Here is a 19,563-nt window from a genome sequence, read left to right on the forward strand (position 1 = left end):
ATTCAGACTGGACTTAACATTGAACCAGAATCAAACACACACAGGATCATTGTCAATACTGACAATGCCCTGAAACTTTAATGTTCAGACAATAACATATATACAACCCTTATTTTGACAGATTCATATAAACCAGGATGATTTAACTGACAAGTATTAGTTAAAAATGATTATCTACAATATCTGTCAACAAATAGTACATAATAATAGAAACAGATTGTTTCAATCAGTATTATGAGAATTCGTAATATAACTAATCGACGAACTTAATCGAGTCGATTACACACATTGTAACTAAGCACAATCAACAGAAACAATTCACATTTAAAATCAGGTAGACGGGTAGGAGACAGTATGATAATAAAAGATGGGAAAATTACACAGACTAAAACAAACACAAAAATACATGTATAATACACAAAATAAATAGAAAAAATACCTTTGAATCTTCAATTTTATTCCGACTCGAACTCAACTTGGATTTCGGATTTTTTGTTTGAAATCAAACTGACCTTAGTCGAAGTATTTTCCACTGAAAATACTTCGACTAAGGTCGATTAAACCTCAATCTTCATTTAATATGAACGGAATCCAAAAGTTTGGTATTTTTAGGGTTTCAGGTTCTTGGATCTTAAATCCGATCATTTCCGGGCAGATTCGAAGGGAACCAAACATGATATAAGGGTGAGGGTAGCCTAGGGGTCATTTGGTGTTAGTTTGAAACGGATCTGAGTTTGTTCTTATTTGGTCCGAATCTTCAAAAGAAGATTCGAGAAGTTCAGAACTGATTCGAGCCAAACTAACTTCAGATCCATACTCAGGATGACTAGGGGAAGCTGTGGTGTTGACTAGGTGCTGTTTGGTTTAGATCTGAACTTGGCTCGAATCTTCAAATGAAGATTCGAGAACCTTTAGGGAGATTCGAACCAAGCAGATAACATATTTGAATAGAGGGTGTTCAGGGGGTTCTGGGGTGTTAAGTTGGTGACCGGCGGCGTTGATGCCGCCGGGTTTCAGGCGGTGGAATCCTAGGGCGGCTAGGGTTAGGAGTGGGGGTTTGGGGGACGATGATGAACAGTGTAGGAGGGGGTGTTCAGTTAGGGGCCGGGGTAAGGGCTTGGGATTTATATAGGGGAATGGTGGGTGGATATTGACCGTTGGATTAGGCAGGATGGACGACTGAGATCTAGGGGGATGGGTTAAACCGGGTGTTGGATCGGGTAAAGGTCTCGGGTTAGGGTAATGAAATCTTGGCTGTTGGATGGACTTAATCCAACGGCCCTTGACGAGAGGTGACCAAACGTCGTCGTTTGGTTCTGGCTTTGAATTGGACCGGACAGGCTGTTTTGGATTGGGCTGGGGGGGGGGGAATTAATTCACTTGGGCCTGGATTTTAAACCATGTCCAATTTCCTTTCACAATTTATATATATATTTTCTAATTTTATTTAAATTATAAAAAATCCTAATAAAAATTATAAAACAATTTTTAACCTTACACAAAAATATTAATTACTTCATAACAATTATTTAACACATAGTCAAAACATTAATCACACAGTGGGATATTTAAAATAGAACTAACGCATATTTTTTTTATATTTAAATTATCTTTTAAAATGCATAATTATATCCTATATGCATGCAACATGTATTTTATTTTATTTTTCATTTTATCATGACAAAGTAAACATTTACGGACATAAACAAATATTTAACACCACGCAAATTCAGAAATTACACAGTAAAAGAAATTTATTTTATTTTTGATTTATTTTGGAGTAGTTTTTCGTAAGGCAAAAATCACGTGCTCACAAGCCTTAACATACTTGAGCCGGTTCTCTTGACAATCCCTTTAACACACGTCAATTACGATCGGATCGAAGTAGGAAAAATTGACTCAAGGAAGTCTCGTTACGGAAATGAGAAAATACATACTTTCATGCTTGGCTGCCCTATATTTTCAAAGTTCACCTATCCTCATGCAACAACAATATTATTCAGACCATATGTTCCATCTTTGGTAGCTAAACTTCTCAAAACTTTTAAAGCAGGGTGTTTGCTTCTGCATTATATCCATAACTTTAGATACTTTAGCTATCTCTAAACTAAACATGAAGATTGAGATATTCTCATTTAATGGTAAATAATTTGGGAGTTTAGGGGAAGACCTTTCCTGTCCTTGACAATCATCCTACCAACTTCTCAATCCAGCATTTTCTTACATGTTTCAGAACCAAAAAAATATGCTCAGTTACTCCCTACTAGATGAAGTGTGATATTCTTTCTAAAATGGTGTATTACTTAGGCAAACAGAATTACCAGAGGTAGGGAGCTAAAATGCTTACAGTTGGAAACTTAATTAACGACCAACTTTTAGAGGATGTTCAGAAACACACTTAAAATATTCCAAGCCACGTTTCCAAGAGTTTCTGCCACTACATCGGCACATATTGCGTAGCCTTTTGCAAATATACAAGTACGGAAGCTCATAAAAGTATAAAACTACAAGCTTTTCATGTCAAAATGTCACATTTGATTATACATGGAAAAAAGGAATGCGCTACTTAGTAGATGTATGCCACGTTTTAAAAAAAAATGCAAGAGTCACTTAGTTTATGTTATAAGGCTGCCATGTAAAAGATTTGTTAACCTTATCCAATAATTAATTAATTAATTAAGTAAGTAATATCACGTTATTCGGTAATTAACCAATTACCCGCGTAATTATGAATCGTCTCAAATTACTTAAAATACTACTTACTTTTCACACACTTTATATAACTTATTATCATGGTCATATGGTATCATATAAAATCACTAGACACACTATTATTTCATTAAAACATTCGTGTAAAAAAATACATATATTTTCTCAACTTCTAATTTTACTAATCTCATATAAAGAGTAAAAATTTTTGTACGCTTAATTCTTAAAATGGTAAAAATATAACCTTCTTTTCTTGTGAGAAAATAATTTCTATCTTTACAATAAACAAAATCTAAAAAATTTTCTTATATTATGGGTATAATTTACCATATCCGAAAATAGTAATAATGGTAACTATCCAAAATTATACTTATAAATTTTTTACTAAAATACTTTACTCAGAAGAAAATACCACACTAACATACTATCTAACGGTATTAAGGTAATCCCTTCAACTTCATATGGATTACTACGACTTATCCTAATATTAAAGTACGGGGTGTAACATCCTTCCAGCCTTTAGAACATTCGTCCCCGAATGTTAACTCTTAGATATTTACGAAATTTTCACTAGGGTCTCTCCTATAAATTAACCCAACCTCTATATGAAGGCTGGACTATTCACAATTTGTTGTATTTGAGTATGTCGTATATTCTTTACCTTTACCTTACTTACCCTTCAATCTCGCATCGTATCTTCTGTTTCTTTCATAACCTCCTTCCACATAGGCGTAAATTAAGTTTAAAGCTCTACTATAATACCTGCACCTCTGTTGCATACAAAATCTAGCGAAAGCATTATAGTGATTTTGTATGAATTAGCTCTATGGCACGATTTGGAACAAAAGAAGGGAAACATTTTCTAAATGCCTTGTAGCCTCTCAATTATAAATGTGGTGCGCAACATACCCATAAGTGAGACTCTACTAGGAACGACTTTGTAGACTTCCTAGGACACGAACCGCTCTGATACCACTTTGTCACGCCCCGAACCTAGGGAGGCGTGCTTGGCACCCAGTGCTGCATTGGCCCGAGAGAACCACTCTGTAACTTATTTGTTTTTTGTAACGACCCGATCAGTCGCCTCATGAGTTACCGTTCCGTTTTCCCCATTTCTGCTTCTTTACACTTCGTTATCCGTATTTTATGTGATCGGGTTGATTAGTTTGAGTTCGGGAAGGATTTGGTAAGAAATGAGACACTTAGTCTCTTTTAAAAAGGCTTAAGTTGGAAAAGTAAACCAGATGTTAACTTATGTGTTAGGGAGATCGGATGCGAGTTCCGATGGTTCGGTTAGCTTTGGAAGGTGATTTATGGCTTAGGAGCGTGATCAGAATTGGTTTTGGAGGTTCAGAGAAGAATTAGGCTTGAATTGGCGAAATTGATATTTTAGCGATTTCCGGTTGATAGGTGAGATTTTGATATAAGGGTCGGGATAGAATTCCGAGAGTTGCAGTAGGCTCTTTATGTCATTTGGGATGTGTGTACAAAATTTCAGGCCATTCAGACGTGGTTAGGTCGGGTTTTTGATCGAAAATGTATTTCGGAAAATTTCTCAAAAATTAAGCTTGAATTCGATGAGTTTTGGGTGATTTAATGTTGTTTAAGGTGTTTTGATGATTGGAACATGTTCGAATAAGGAATTGGGTCATGTCGGTGTTTTTGGTTGAGGTCCTGGGGCCTCGGGGTGACTTCGGATGGTTAACGGAAAGATTTTGGACTTAAGAGATTTCTGAAGATTGCTGCTTCTGGTATTTCTGCACCTGCGAATTGTGGAGCGCAAGTGCGGTGCCGCACATGCGGAAGGGGAGCCGCAGAAGCGGATTTGGTAAGAGTAGTCAGGGATCGCAAATGTGGCATATGAACCGCACCTGAGAAGTCGCAGATGCGACTCGTGGACCGCAAATGCGGAATATGGTCCCTTAAGTGATTTCCGCAGAAGCGGAAGTTAGACCGCAAATGCGGTACCACAAAAGCGGGCTTTTGTTCGCAGATGCAAAATCCCCTGGGCAGAATGTTTTAATTCGTTTCATCCTCGATTTTGAAGCTCATTTACTCCATTGTTGATCATTTTGAGAGCTTGTTGAAGGAAATTGAATAGGGATTCAAGGGGAATCACCTAGAGGTAAGAATTTTGAAATCAATACTCGATTATTATCGTGAAATCCACCTAGAAATTCATGGAACTAAGCTCAAAATGGAAGAACAAGGGCTTGGGATTTTGAACTTTTGAATGGGATTTGAAGGACCATTTGAGGTCTAAATTGAGAACTTTTGGTATGTATGAACTCGTGGGGTGATAAGGAATCCAATGATGTAAAAATTTCTGAGTTTCGAGAAGTGGGTCTGGGGCTTGGGTTTTGCTAATTTCGGGATTTTTGATATTGTCGATTTTTTCGCTTGGACGTTGCTCCCTTAGAATATTGTGATGTATTCGTTCTGATTTTGGATAGATTCAACACGCGTGGAGGCCGATTCGAGTGGCAAAGGCGTCGCGAGCTAGAGTTGTAGCTGGTTCGAGGTGAGTAATGATTGTAAATGATGTCCTGAGGGTATGAAACCCCGAATTTGCACATTGTTGTGCTATATTGAGGTGATGCACACGCTAGATGACGAGATGGGGTTTTTTACTACTGGGGATTGTGACTTGGTCCGTCTCGATTGATGATTTTACCACGTATTTGACTGAAACTTATTTGTTATCATTATGATTTGGGTTGATTGCCATATTTGGGCTGATTGCCAACTATTTGAATCCTCCATGGATTTTTATCACTAATTCCTCACTATTTGACTTATTACTTGGACTCAGTCCTGTCGATATTTATTGTTTTACAAAATCAGCCACTTTTATTCATATTTGAAACTTAAATGATATTTCTAAATAATGTTTTGGGCTGAAAACTACTGTTTTACTAATGCTCGAGGGGCTTGTGATGATTTTCGGACTGAGTGAGGCTAAGGGCCATATGCGAGGATATGCTGAGTGATATGAGGTCGAGGGCCTGAGATACTTTTATACGCCACGAGGTGGCTTGATATAGTGTTTGGGCCATAAGGGGCCCCTCCGGAGTCTGCACCCCCATAGTAAGCATGGGTACCCATCATTATTTGAGAGTGAGCCCGAGGGGCTGATACTGTACTGAGAGTGAGCCAGAGGGGCTGATATTGTACTGAGAGTGAGCTGAGGGACTGATACTATTCTGAGTGATTGTTACTGTGCCCGAGGGGCAGATTTTTACTTGTTATTTACCTGCTAAATTACCTGTTTTACTTGGTTTAAAGGAATTTCATTTGATTTCTTCATGGATTTACTGCTTTAAGTGATTTTACTGCTTGATATAGAATTGCTTTGTGCCTTTACGTGTTTTCTTGATTTCAACCATTATTTATATTTATTACTCACTAGGTCGGAGTACTCACATTACTCCCTTCACCGTGTGTGCAGATTCAAGCATCGCAAAGTCCGCCCCTGAGTGTTGATCTTCCTAGTCCAGGCAGTGTTTTCGGAGACCACGAGGTAGTTGTTAGCGTCCGCAGCCCCCGTGCCTCCCTTATAATGCTGTTGTCATGTTCTTGAACTTCTATATCGGATTTCGTATCTAGTAGACTGGTATCCAGATTTATTAGTTGCTCATGACTTGTGACACCCCGGTTTGGGCTGTGTCGGGATGGTTTCTACTGTTGTTATCGTTATTTCCGCAAATTATGGTTATTATTTCATGTTTTAGAACTATTTGTGGTATTTAACTGTTTAAATGAGGTTTTCTATTTTGGTCTGGCTGGCCTTGTCTTCACGAGAGGCGCCATCACGACTAGGTTTGGGGTTAGGGTCATGACAAGTTGGTATCAGAGCCTAGGTTACATAGGTCTCACGAGTCATGAGCAGGTTTAGTAGAGTCTCGTGGATCGGTACGGAGACATCTGTATTTATCCTCGAGAGGCTGCATAACCTTTAGGAAAAACTTCATATTCTTGAAACTCTTGTCGTGCGAACTTGTTGGTCCGAGTACTTAACTTCTGTTATTCCATTCTCTCACAGATGGTGAGGACGCGAGCTACCGGACGTGGTGGATGACCACCAGTGCCACCAGCTGAGACCACCAGAGGTCGTGGATGCGGTCGTGGTCATGTCAGAGGCAGAGCAGCGAGGGCAGCACCTGTAGATCCACCAGCTGCCCTAGCTCCGAATCAGGCTCCAGTTATGGATGCTCGAGCAGCACCAGTTCAGGCACCAGCTGTGCCCATTGTGATTCCGGGTCTTTAGGAGGCCTTAGTACAGATCTTATCAGTTTGTACTGGTCTGGCTCAGGCATTTTCAGCCACCACAACAGCAACTACTTCACAGGCCAGGGGAGGCAATCAGACCCCCGTTGCTCGCACACCTGAGCAGGTAGTGCAGGGACTTCAGACGTTGGGGGCACCTCCAGCCCAGCTGGTTGCACCAACTTAGGAGTTTGTTTTGCCAGTTATGCCGGATGATGAGCAACGTCGTCTTGAGAGGTTTGGTAGACTCCAGCCTCCGTCATTCAGTGGTGCTGAGGGCGAGGATGCCCAGGGTTTTCTAGATATGTGTCAGTGGATGCTCCGTACAGCAGGGATTCTTGAGTCTAGTGGTGTGGCATTTACTACCTTTCAGTTTTCTGGGGCTGCCTTCACTTGGTAGGAGGCATATGAGAGGCGTAGGCCTGTGGGAACAACGCCCCTCACTTGGCATGAGTTGTCGGTTCTCTTCTTGGAGAAGTATGTGCCGCAGTCTCGTAGAGAGGAGCTGCATAGACAGTTTGAGTGGTTGAGATAGGGGGATATGACTGTATCACAGTATGAGTCGAGGTTTTCTGAGTTGGCTCATCATGTCGTCTGGATGGTTCCGACAGATCGTGAGAGGATCAGGAGATTTGTTGATGGCCTTTAATATCACCTCCGTATTCTTATGACCAGATAGATAGTGTTGGGTGCTACATTCGAGGAGGTGGTTGATATCGCTCGCGAGATTGAGATGGTACGCCATGAGGATCGATAGGAGAGGGAGGCCAAGAGGCCTCGAGGATCGGGCAGTTATAGAGGTGCTCCTTTGAGGGGCCAGTTTCAGCATGGTAGAGGTCGTTCATTCATGTCTGCTCAGCCAGCTCGCCCAGGTTATCGTGGGGCATCTTCAGGTCATGGTTATCATGGTACTCAGCAGGGCCAGTCATCACTTAGTGCCCTTCCAGCTTAGAGTTCATCCCGTGCTCCGTCAGCTCAGGGTTCTTCTATGCCGAGTGCATCAGCTAGTCACTCCGGTGCAAGGGGTTCCCTTCAGTACCCTTCTCCAGCACCTGGGAGTTGTTTTAAGTGTGGAGAGTTTAGGCATGTGTGGAGGTAGTGTCCTCGTCATGTTGCTAGTTCATCCCAGCAGAGGGGTCAACCCTCGACTTCTGATCCAGTTACTTCACCACCTGCCCAGCCAGCTAAGGGTGGAGGTCAGGCAGCCAGGGGTCGCCCTAGAGGGGGAGGTCGATCAGGCGGTGTCCAGGCTCATTTCTATGCACTTCCAGCTAGACCCGATGTTATTGCTTGAGATGCTGTCATTACAGGTATTGTCTTAGTCTGCCATAGAGATGCCTTTGTATTATTTGATCCGGTTCCACCTTTTTTATGTGTAATCATACTTTGCTCGTTATTTGGGTACACCCGGTGAGTTTCTTGCTTTACCTATTCATGTATCTACCCCGGTGGGCGATACTGTTGTTGTAGACCATGTGTACAGGTCATGTGTGGTGACTATTGGGGATTTGTTGACCTGAGTGGATCTATTGCTATTGAGCATGGTGGATTTTGATATCATTTTGGACATGGATTGGTTATCTCCGTGTCGTGCTATTCTAGGCTATCATGCTAAGGCAGTCACTTTGGCTATGCCAGGTGTGCCGCAGATCGAGTCACGTGGTGTGACTGATTATGTTCCTAGTAGAGTGATCTCTTTCTTGAAGGACCAGCGTATGGTTGGGAAGGGTTGCCTTTCATATCTAGCATTTGTGAGAGATGTTGGAGTTGAGACTCCTAGTATTGATTCTGTCCCAGTTGTGAAGAATTTTTCCGATGTGTTTCCTGCAAACCTGTTGGGCATGCCACCGGACATGGATATTGATTTTTGTATTGACCTGGTGTCGGGCACTCAGCCCATTTCTATTCCGCCATATCGTATGGAACCAGCGGAGTTGAAGGAATTGAAAGAACAGCTTCAGGAACTCATAGATAAGGGGTTCATTCGGCCTAGGGTGTCACCTTGGGGTGTGCCGGTACTGTTTGTGAAGAAAAAGGATGGCAAAATTAGAATGTGCATTGATTATAGGCAATTGAACAACGTAACAATTAAGAACAAGTATCCTTTGCCTCGAATTGATGATTTATTTGACCAGCTTCAAGGAGCGAGAGTGTTCTCCAAGATTGATCTCTATTCGGGCTATCACCAGTTGAAGATCAAGGATTCAGATATTCTTAAAACTGCTTTCGGGACTAGATATGGTCATTATGAGTTCCTTGTGATGTCTTTCGGGCTAACCAATGCCCTAGCAGCTTTCATGCATTTGATGAACAGCGTGTTCCGGCCTTATCTTGATTCGTTCGTTATAGTATTCATTGATGATATTCTGGTGGACTCGTATAGTCAGAAGGAGCACGTGGAGCATTTGAGAGTTGTATTGCAGAGATTGAGAGAGGAGAAGCTTTATGCAAAATTCTCCAAGTGTGAGTTTTGGCTCAGTTCAGTGGCTTTCTTGGGGCACGTGGTGTCCAGCGAGGGTATTCAGGTAAACCAAAGAAGATTGAGGTGGGTTAGAGTTGGCCTAGACCGTCCTCAGCCACAATGATTTGTAGCTTTCTTGGGTTGGCAGGCTATTATCGCCAGTTTGTTTAGGGATTCTCATCTATCGCATCGCCCTTGACCAAGTTGACTCAGAAGGGTATTTCATTTGTATGGTTGGACGAGTGTGAGGAGAGCTTTCAGAAGCTCAAGACAGCTTTAACCACAACTCCAGTATTTTTTTGCCATCAGCTTCAGGTTCATATACCGTGTATTGTGATGCTTCGAGAGTTAGGATTGGTTGTGTATTGATGTAGGAGGGTAGAGTTATTTCTTATGCTTCTCGTCAGTTGAAGCTCCATGAGAAGAACTACCCTGTTCATGATTTGGAGTTGGCCGCCATAGTTCATGCATTGAAGATTTGGAGGCATTATTTGTATGGCGTATCTTGTGAGGTATTCACCGATCATCGCAGTCTTCAGCATTTGTTCAAGCAAAAGGATCTTAATTTGAGGTAGCGGAGATGGTTAGAGTTGCTCAAGGATTATGATATTACTATATTGTACTATCCTGGAAAGGCCAATGTGGTGGCCGATACTTTGAGCCGAAAGGAAGTAAGTATGGGGAGTTTGCCATATATTCCAGTTGGGGAGAGACCCCTAGCAGTTGATGTTCAGGCCTTGGCTAATCGGTTCGTGAGGTTGGATATTTCGGAGCCCATTCGGGTGTTGGCGTGTGTGATTTCTCGGTCTTCCTTGTATGATCGCATCAGAGAGCGCCAGTTTGAAGATCTGCATTTGCTTGTCCTTAAGGATAGAGTTCAGCATGATGACGCTAGAGATATGACCATTGTTGATGATGGGGTGTTGAGGATGCAGGGCCAGATTTGTGTGCCCAATGTGGATGGGCTTCGGGAGTTGATTCTGGAGGAGGCCCATAGCTCGCGGTATTCCATTCATCCAGGTGCCGCGAAGATGTATCAGGATTTGAGGCAGCACTATTAATGGAGAAGAATGAAGAAAGATATGTGGGATTTGTAGCTCGGTGTCTCAATTGTCACCAGGTGAAATATGAGCATTAGAGACCGGGTGGCTTACTTCAGTAGATGGTCATTCCCGAGTGGAAGTGGGAGAGGATCACTATGGACTTTGTTCTTGGACTTCCACAGACTTTGAAGAAGTTCGATGCTATTTGGGTGATTGTGGATAGGCTGACCAAGTCCGCACACTTCATTCTTGCGTGTACTACATATTCTTCAGAGCGGTTAGCAGAGTTATACTTTAGGGAGACTGTTCGGTTGCATGGTGTTCCAGTTTCTATAATTTCAGATCAGGGCACTCACTTTACTTCCCAGTTTTGGAAGTCTGTTCAGCGAGAGTTGGGTACTCAGGTGGAGGAGCACAGCTTTTCATCCTCATACAGACGGGCAGTCCGAGCGTACTATTTAGATATTAGAGGACATGTTGCGTGCTTGTGTCATTGATTTCGGAGGTTCATGGGATGAGTTTCTACCATTTGCAGAGTTTTCTTATAACAATAGCTACCAGTCGAGTATTCAGATGGCTCGTACAGCGCAGTTGCGACAGAAGAGTTATGCGGACCAGAAGGTTCGAGATGTGTCCTACATGGTTGGTGAGAAGGTCTTGCTGAAGGTTTCGCCCATGAAGGGTGTCATGAGATTTGGGAAGAAATGAAATTTGAGTCCATGGTTCATTGGGCCTTTTGAGGTGCTTCGGAGGATTGGGGAGGTGGCTTATGAGCTTGCTTTGCCACCCATATTGTCGAGTGTGCATCCGATATTTCATGTTTCTATGCTCCAAAAGTATATTGGGGATCCGTCTCATGTCTTGGAATTCAGTACGGTTCAGTTGGATGATGATTTGACCTATGATGTGGAGCCAGTAGCTATTTTGAGTCGTCAGGTTCAGAAGTTGAGGTCAAAAGATATAACTTCAGTGAAAGTGCAGTGGAGAGGTCGGCCCGTGGAGGAGGCTACCTGGGAGATCGAGCAGGATATGCAGAGCAGATATCCTCATCTATTCGAGGCTTCAAATATGTTTCTTGACTCGTTCGAGGACGAACGTTTGTTTAAGTTGGGGAGGATGTGACGACCCGACCAGTCGTCTCATGAGTTACCGCTTAATTTTCCCCATTTCTTCTTCTTTACGTTTCGTTATTCGTGTTTATGTGATCAGGTTGATTAGTTTGAGTTCGGAAAGGATTTGGTAAGAAATGAGACACTTAGTCTATTGTAAGAAGGCTTAAGTTGGAAAAGTCAACATGATGTTGACTTATGTGTTAGAGAGCTCGGATGTGAGTTCCGACTGTTCGTTTAGCTTCGGGAGGTGATTTATGGTTTAGGAGCGTGTTCAGAATTGGTTTTGGAGGTTTGGAGTAGAATTAGGCTTGAATTGGCGAAATTGATATTTTGGCGATTTTCGATTGATAGGTGAGATTTTGATATAAGGGTCAGGATTGAATTCCGAGAGTTGTAGTAGCTTCGTTATGTCATTTGGGATGTGTGTGCAAAATTTCAGGTCATTCGGACGTGGTTTGGTCGGATTTTTGATCGAAAATGTATTTCGGAAGATTTCTCAAAAATTAGGCTTGAATTCGATGAGTTTTGGGTGTTTTGATGTTGTTTGAGGTGTTTTGATGATTGGAACAAGTTCGAATAAGGTATTGGGTCATGTCGGTGTTTTTGGTTGAGGTCTTGGGGCCTCGGGGTGACTTCGGATGGTTAACGGGAAGATTTTGGACTTGAGAGATTTCAGAAGATTGTTGCTTCTGGTATTTCCGCACCTGCGGATTGGGGACCGCAGGTGCGGTGCCGCACATGCAAAAGGGGAGCCGCAGAAGTGGATTTGGGAAGAGTAGTCAGGGACCGCAAATGCGGCATATGGACCGCACCTGAGGAGTCGTAGATGCGAATCGTGGACCGCAGATGCGGAATATGGTCCCTTAAGTGATTTCCGCAGAAGCGGAAGTTAGACCGCAAATGCGGTACCGCTGAAGCGGGCTTTTGCTCGCAGATGCGAAAAACCCCTGGGCAGAATTTTTTAATTCATTTCATCCTCGATTTTGAAGCTCATTTACTCCATTATTGATCATTTTGAGAGCTTGTTGAAGAATATTGAAGAGGGATTTAAGGGGAATCACCTAGAGGTAAGAATTTTGAACTCAGTACTCGATTATTATTGTGAAATCCACCTAGAAATTCATAGAACTAAGCTAAAAATGGAAGAACTAGGGCTTGTGCTTTTGAACTTTTGAATTATGATTTGAAGGACCATTTGAGGTCGGAATTGAGAACTTTTGGTATGTATCAACTCGTGGGGTGATAAGGAATCTAATGATGTAAAAATTTCTGAGTTTCGAGAAGTGGGCGCGGGGCTCGGGTTTTGCTAATTTCGGGATTTTTGATATTTTTCGATTGTTTTTGCTTGGGCGTTGCTCTCTTAGCATATTGTGATGTATTCGTTCTTATTTTCGATAGATCCAATGCGCATGGAGGCCAATTCGAGGTACAAAGGCATCATGAGCTAGAGTTGTAGCCGGTTCGAGGTGAGTAATGATTGTAAATGATGTCGTGAGGGTATGAAACCCCGGATTACACATCGTAGTGCTATATTAAGGTGAGACAAGTGCTGATGATGAGCGTGGAGTCGTTTACTATTGGGGATTGTGACTTGGTCCGTCCCGATTGATGATTTTATCGCGTATTTGACTGAAACTTATTTGTTATCATCATTATTTGGGCTGATTGCCATATTTGGGCTTCGTGCCAACTATTTGAATCCTCCATGGATTTTTATCACTAATTCCTCACTGTTTGACTTATTACTTGGACTCAGTCCTGTCGATATTCACTGTTTTACAAACTCAACCACTTTTATTCATATTTGAAACTTAAATGATATTTCTAAATGATGTTTTGGGCTGAGAACTACTGTTTTACTAATGCCCGAGGGGCTTGTGATGATTTTTGAACTAAGTGAGGCCGAGGGCCATATGTGAGGATATGCTGAGTGATATGAGGCCGAGGGCCTGAGATACTTTTATACGCCACGAGGTGGCTTGATATAGAGCTTGGGTCGTAAGGGATCCCTCCGGAGTCTGCACCCCCATAGTGAGCGCGAGTACCCATCATGATTTGAGAGTGAGCCCGAGGGGCTGATACTATACTGAGAGTGAGCACGAGGGGTTGATATTGTACTGAGAGTGAGCCGAGGGGCTGATACTGTTTTGTGTGATTGTTACTGTGCTCGAGGGGCGGATTTCTACTTGTTATTTACCTGCTAAATTACCTGTTTTACTTGGTTTAAAGGAATTTCATTTGACTTTTTCATGGATTTACTGCTTTAAGCGATTTTACTGCTTGATATAGAATTGCTTTGTGCCTTTACGTGTTTTCTTGCTTTCAGCCATTATTTATATTTATTTCTTACTGGGTCGGAGTACTCACATTACTCCATACACCATGTGTGCAGATTCTGGCATCGCAGAGTCCGCTCCTGAGTGCTGATCTTCCCAGTCCATGCAGTGTTTTCGGAGACCACGAGGTAGTTGTTGGCATCCACAGCCCCCGTGCCTTCCTTATCATATTGTTGTCATGTTCTTGAACTTCTGTATCTGATTTTGTATCTAGTAGACTGGTATCCAGATTTATTAGTTGCTCATGACTTGTGGCACCCCGGTTTGGGTTGTGTCGGGATAGTTTCTACTGTTGTTATCATTATTTCCGCAAATTATGGTTATTATATCATGTTTTAGAACTATTTATGGTATTTATTTGTTTAAATGAGGTGTTCTGTTTTGATCTGGCTGGCCCTATCTTCACGAGAGGCGCCATCACGACCGGGTTCGGGGTTAGGGTCGTGACATTTTTCTTCTGTAACTATCATGGGCCAATATGGCCACAACTCATAATGTACAATTGTAAGTGGACAATATTATATTGCTAAGCCATTTTTCTTAAAACATGAATACATATGGGTCGTCATGACCTCTAACATACTGTTCAAAATGGACCTCTGTCTACAAAGCCTCTAATAGATTATTCAACATTATTTGGGTACCAGCCTACCCATAAGGCTGTAGCAAAACTCTGACACGATGACTCATAGACTCGGCTACACTCCGAATGAGGTGGAGTCTTACCTATCCTTCGCTGAATGCCAATCTCGTCTACTATGGGGGCTCATCAAACTGATTATGTATAAAAGCAGACATGAATACGGCGTCCCCAACAAAAGAATGTCAGTACGAATAATGTACCGAGTATGTAAGGCATGTAAATCAGTATATAAAGGACATGGAAGAAATATGGAGTAATGAACTCAACCTGTAAGTCTAGATAGCTCTGTAAATCATGAAATATTTATAGTATCACTACAACATTTTAAGCCTTCAGGCACCCTTGAATAATGTGGCCTAAACTAGCATAAAGTGTGGCATTTGAGAAAAAGCCACACTTTTTAACTTTAGACAACGCTTTTAACGGGGTGGCCTAAGTTGGCGTAACCCTTGACATAAGGCCACGCTTTTGAAGTGTTACTTTAGAAGCCACACTTCAAAAGTGTGGCCTATAAGGTACAAAGATCACGCTTGCGCATACCCTTATACTAACGCTTTTTATGTCCTTCAGCAACACTTTCAAAGTGTGGCTTTTGGAACCTTATAGGCCACATTGTTCAAGCGTAGCTTCTGCTAGAATCCATGTAAAGTGCTATTATTTTTATAATAAAATTATATTTTTTTAAATATACCAAGTAATAACATTTATTACCTAACATATATTACCAGATATTTTGAGATCATTGCTACGTATGAAGATCTCAACTACATCAAATAACAATTAATGAAAAAGTTCAAATGCGTACGCTTATATTTCATATACTACATTAACTAGCAGCACCGATTGTTCAAAGGTGCAGCCTAACAATAAACTAAAAATAAAATAAAATTATGTATCATGATAACACTTTACACATATTAATCAATTTAAATTAGCATTTATTAGAAACCCCATTTGATATACCCTTATCTACAAGTTTCTTTTCTAATACATGCCTTATTTAACATCTTTCACAACATCTCCTGATTTTTTAATTGATCCATTTCTATAAGCTTGACCACACCATTAATCTAATCAGCGTGTGAGGTTTTCTTATTCAAACCCATAGAAATTTCTGAAGGTTTGTAAGCCTTAAGTTCCCATTTGCATTTTCTTTATTCCCTTTAGTAGATATGCCTTCCAATACTTGCAACTGAGACACACAAAGATGCATTATTTGTTATAGCCTGCAAATAATATGAAATTGTTTATCTCCATTTCAGCTTCCAATATATATTATGAGATGAGAATCCTTTTCCCCCACAACTTCGTAAGATGCAGACAAACGAAAGAAAGACCACCAACAAGAGAGGGATGGATGGAGGTAGTACGATGTACCTTTTGATACAGATTGAAAAGAAACTAAAGAGATGTCTTTTTCTCCAAATCTCATAGACCGAGCAATTTTCTTAAATGAGTGGAACTGCTTCTCAGGCACATAAACATTTTTCTGATACATCTGCATGAGTTCCACAAAATATGAGAGGCTTACAATTTGAGAATTAGCTACACAATACTCAGGAATGAAAAAATTGTTACCCCCCCCTCAAACAAGTGCAGAATCGCTGGTAAATTCCAATAGAAGTAAAAAAATTTCCATAATCAAGCAAAGAAGCATCTAGAGGGAAATAAACTCACTTCGTCCGCTAAAAGAATGAGACCTTCTTTCTTGCAGAATTCCACAATAGCTCGTTGGTTGGTGTCAGCAAGAACATAATGGATACATAGAAGCTATTCATGCTATATGTAAACATTCTGAAGTTTTATTAGGAAAGGGAAGGCCAGAATTCTCCACCACAGTAGGTTCTTCCTAAATGATTAAAATCAATGATGAGATTCCAAAATCTAATAAACCATTAACTGCCTCGTTGGGTTGCCTGGATTAATCAAAACCAAAGACCTAATTTTAATACCCTTGGATTTTGCAATTTTCAACTGATTCTCAAGCTCTGAGATCCCCCAGCCCCATCATATTTCTTCATCAGGATAATAGGGAACCTAAAATACCAGATAAAAGCATGCATAAGAGGCTCACGTGTCACCTTTAATAAACGTTTATAATAATCTCTTCCAGAAGTAGGTTAATCTAGCCTATTAAGGCCAACTATACAACTAGCACTGGTCAACTTTAAATTGAAGCAAATGCACGTACGAGAGTGTCGCCATGGAGGGAAATTGAAGCGGAATAAAGTGGATATTGGGGGATGGGACAGAGAGTTCTATCATTCTATGAACGACTGCTTCATCATGTGAACCTGAATAGAGGATGAAGAACCAATATTATCGACACCAGAATCAATTGTATCACGTAATCCTTTGACACCCTAAAGTTTAGCAAAAATAAAAATAAGTTCTAGGAGTATACTGGCTGCAAATCTAGGACATTACAATAGAAGATATTGTCACCTGACTATGGTTGTATACACATGTCGCTCTGCCAGGAATTTGGTCGAGGATCTAGAAAGCTTGTTCTATTAAATCCGCACTACAAAGTAAGGAGAGAATGAAATACATCAAATAACATTTTCTCGTAGTTTCTGATTGGTTCTATTAGACGCAGTTCAGAAATCACCTTTTCCTTATCACAGGTAGCAGGACAAATGCTATTTAGACCACAAAATCCTGTAGAACATGGCTGAAGTTGATTCAAATTATTCACCATACTCCTTTACATTGGTGACCGATGTTCCAATAAATGTCCAGGCAAAAGGTTTTTGCTTCTAGTTGGGTGTAAAGTCATAATCAATACCATTGTATGTAGGAAAAGGAAAAGGTCAAAGAAAGAACCTATCAACTAAAACATACAAGCTTTTGAATAATAAAAAGTGAGTCACTATAATTCAATAATAACATTACATTGCACTGATTTCACAGAATAAGGAAAAAGTAAGAGTTTGATTATAGCCACTTGCAATTTTTTTTAAAATATCGGATAATATGTATACAATTTGAAGCTAAAACTGAAACAATACCCACAAGCGGTAGGTGCAAATAAAACAGACTCATCAATTATCTCAAAATGTTCACGATCAAATATATTACCACGGAGCTTCTCAATGATCACAACAATCCACATTTTATTGATCTTTTAGCTTAAAGTAATACATTTCACTTTTTTCAGGCCTCAAAAACATTACTTGATATGTCAAGATGACATGAAATAGCACCAAGTCACCACTCTCATAGTTCACTTTTGCTAACTTGCATCAATTACAATAACAATCACATTACTTGGTTTTATAAGTTGGACTTTGACTTCAAAACACTAAAAAAGAATAATATCATTAATATTCGGATGCAAATTATTTACTATACAATAGCAAGGACAAAAGCTTCCATCAGTAGCAGGAGATTTAACTGTGACATGTTTAAAAAATACAGGGGAAAACATTTGGTTTATAAAAATTAGACATGTTAATTCCACTTCTTCAGACATCTCTAGAAACTAAGGCACATGAATAATTTCATTGTGCTACAAGGTGCAAGGAGGTTAATAGACAAACTTTATACCTGAACAGACCTTGTGTTACACTTTTGTCCAAAATAACTGAATGGTCACATAATGCAAGGACCTAAATAAAGGAGTTCACTTTAGACATTACTCGACGAGACAAGTAACATAATCTAGAATCAAACAATTTATTCCTACCTCCGTAAAGAAAGTAATAGGTTGCTGACCCAAAGATTGAGGATTTCCAATATTACATTATGAGATCTGCATGAATTAGAGGAATGAAAGAAAATATTAAGACAACAATCACACTCCAGGTCTCCTATATTATGCTTTGATATGGGATAGAAGAAAAATTCGTTAAGATCTACAATATTAAGACACCAGAAGTATTTTAACTCACTCTACTTTGCTTTACTCGATCTGCTAAAAGATAAGAGAAGAACCCCAACTTTGCTTATGAAATTTTAGGGAAGAAAAACGAAGAGATTCTTTTAGTGTGGGTAAAATTTGGAAGATAGGTTTTGGCGAAATATTTTAGGGCATAGTTTTTTAGCAAAATTTTAGGGGGAAATTGTAGCGGGAACATTTAGAAAATATTTTAGAGCACGCTTATATAGAGTTGCCTTTACAAATATTAACAAGCATGCTCAGAAAGCATTGCATCACATACGAATAAATGTTGCCAATAATTTATGATTTGGCAATACTTAAAAAGTGTAGCCTATAATATTAACATGAACACTTTATAGTCGTCACCTAATAAATCGTAGTTAAAAGTACTTTTCAAAGACCACCATTATAAAGTGATGTCATAGATATAGTTGGCCACGCTTTTCAAGCGTTGTCAAAAACTAATGTGGCCTTAGACCAAATTTGTTGTAGTGTATCATGCATATGCATATAAATGTCATGTAATGCATAGGTCTGTACATTCATACCATCATAAAGCCTCCGAGGGTATCCCATCATATCATCTCGGCCACTGTAGGTAAATCATGAACGTATACCAGTTGATTAGGTGGTGGTGCGTATATAACGCCGTAACTTTTTTTTCATATCCCATATAAATATAATATACATATGTACGCGTATATAACGCCATCTGATCATGTGTCAATGTACATGTATAAATGCATGAAATGCATAAGAAATAAGTTAATAAGATTTTCTCGGAATGCCATAAAAATCAATATGTCTTTCGGATTAACTTTATCAAATACGTATTTTTGTGAGACCCATGAACAGAAGATATAATAATAATTTACATGGGGAATCAAGAATATAGATACCCCTAGTATTTCTAGGAATAGAGTCATTTATGAAAGTTGCATATTTTGCTCGTTTTATTTGTATTATAGATCATGCCAAAAGAAAGAAGAGATATCCTTAATATACCTAAGCCATTTCTCTTGATAATCCCTCTGACACACGTCAATTATGATCAGATCGAAGTAGGAAAAATAGACTCAAGGAAGTCTCGTTACGGAAATGAGAAAACAC

General features: G+C 40.1%; 1 long non-coding RNA gene across 3 annotated transcripts; it reads right to left on the reverse strand.

The window, feature by feature from the left end:
- Positions 1 to 15,487: 15,487 nt before the first annotated feature.
- LOC107766705 (uncharacterized) lies at positions 15,488 to 18,628 on the reverse strand. 3 transcript variants are annotated; one of them, XR_012703491.1, is made up of 9 exons: positions 18,464 to 18,628; positions 18,259 to 18,324; positions 18,120 to 18,181; positions 17,016 to 17,329; positions 16,762 to 16,864; positions 16,523 to 16,607; positions 16,248 to 16,419; positions 15,948 to 16,068; positions 15,488 to 15,796 (listed from the first exon to the last, which is right to left on the reverse strand). It is a non-coding gene; the product is annotated as an uncharacterized LOC107766705 (long non-coding RNA). The 3 variants fall into 3 exon arrangements; XR_001643761.1 differs by having other exon boundaries at positions 16,248 to 17,094; positions 17,182 to 17,329; XR_012703490.1 differs by having other exon boundaries at positions 16,248 to 17,329.
- Positions 18,629 to 19,563: the final 935 nt, after the last annotated feature.

This window comes from Nicotiana tabacum, chromosome 20 (assembly GCF_000715075.1).
Source record: "Nicotiana tabacum cultivar K326 chromosome 20, ASM71507v2, whole genome shotgun sequence".
Lineage (NCBI taxonomy): Eukaryota > Viridiplantae > Streptophyta > Magnoliopsida > Solanales > Solanaceae > Nicotiana > Nicotiana tabacum.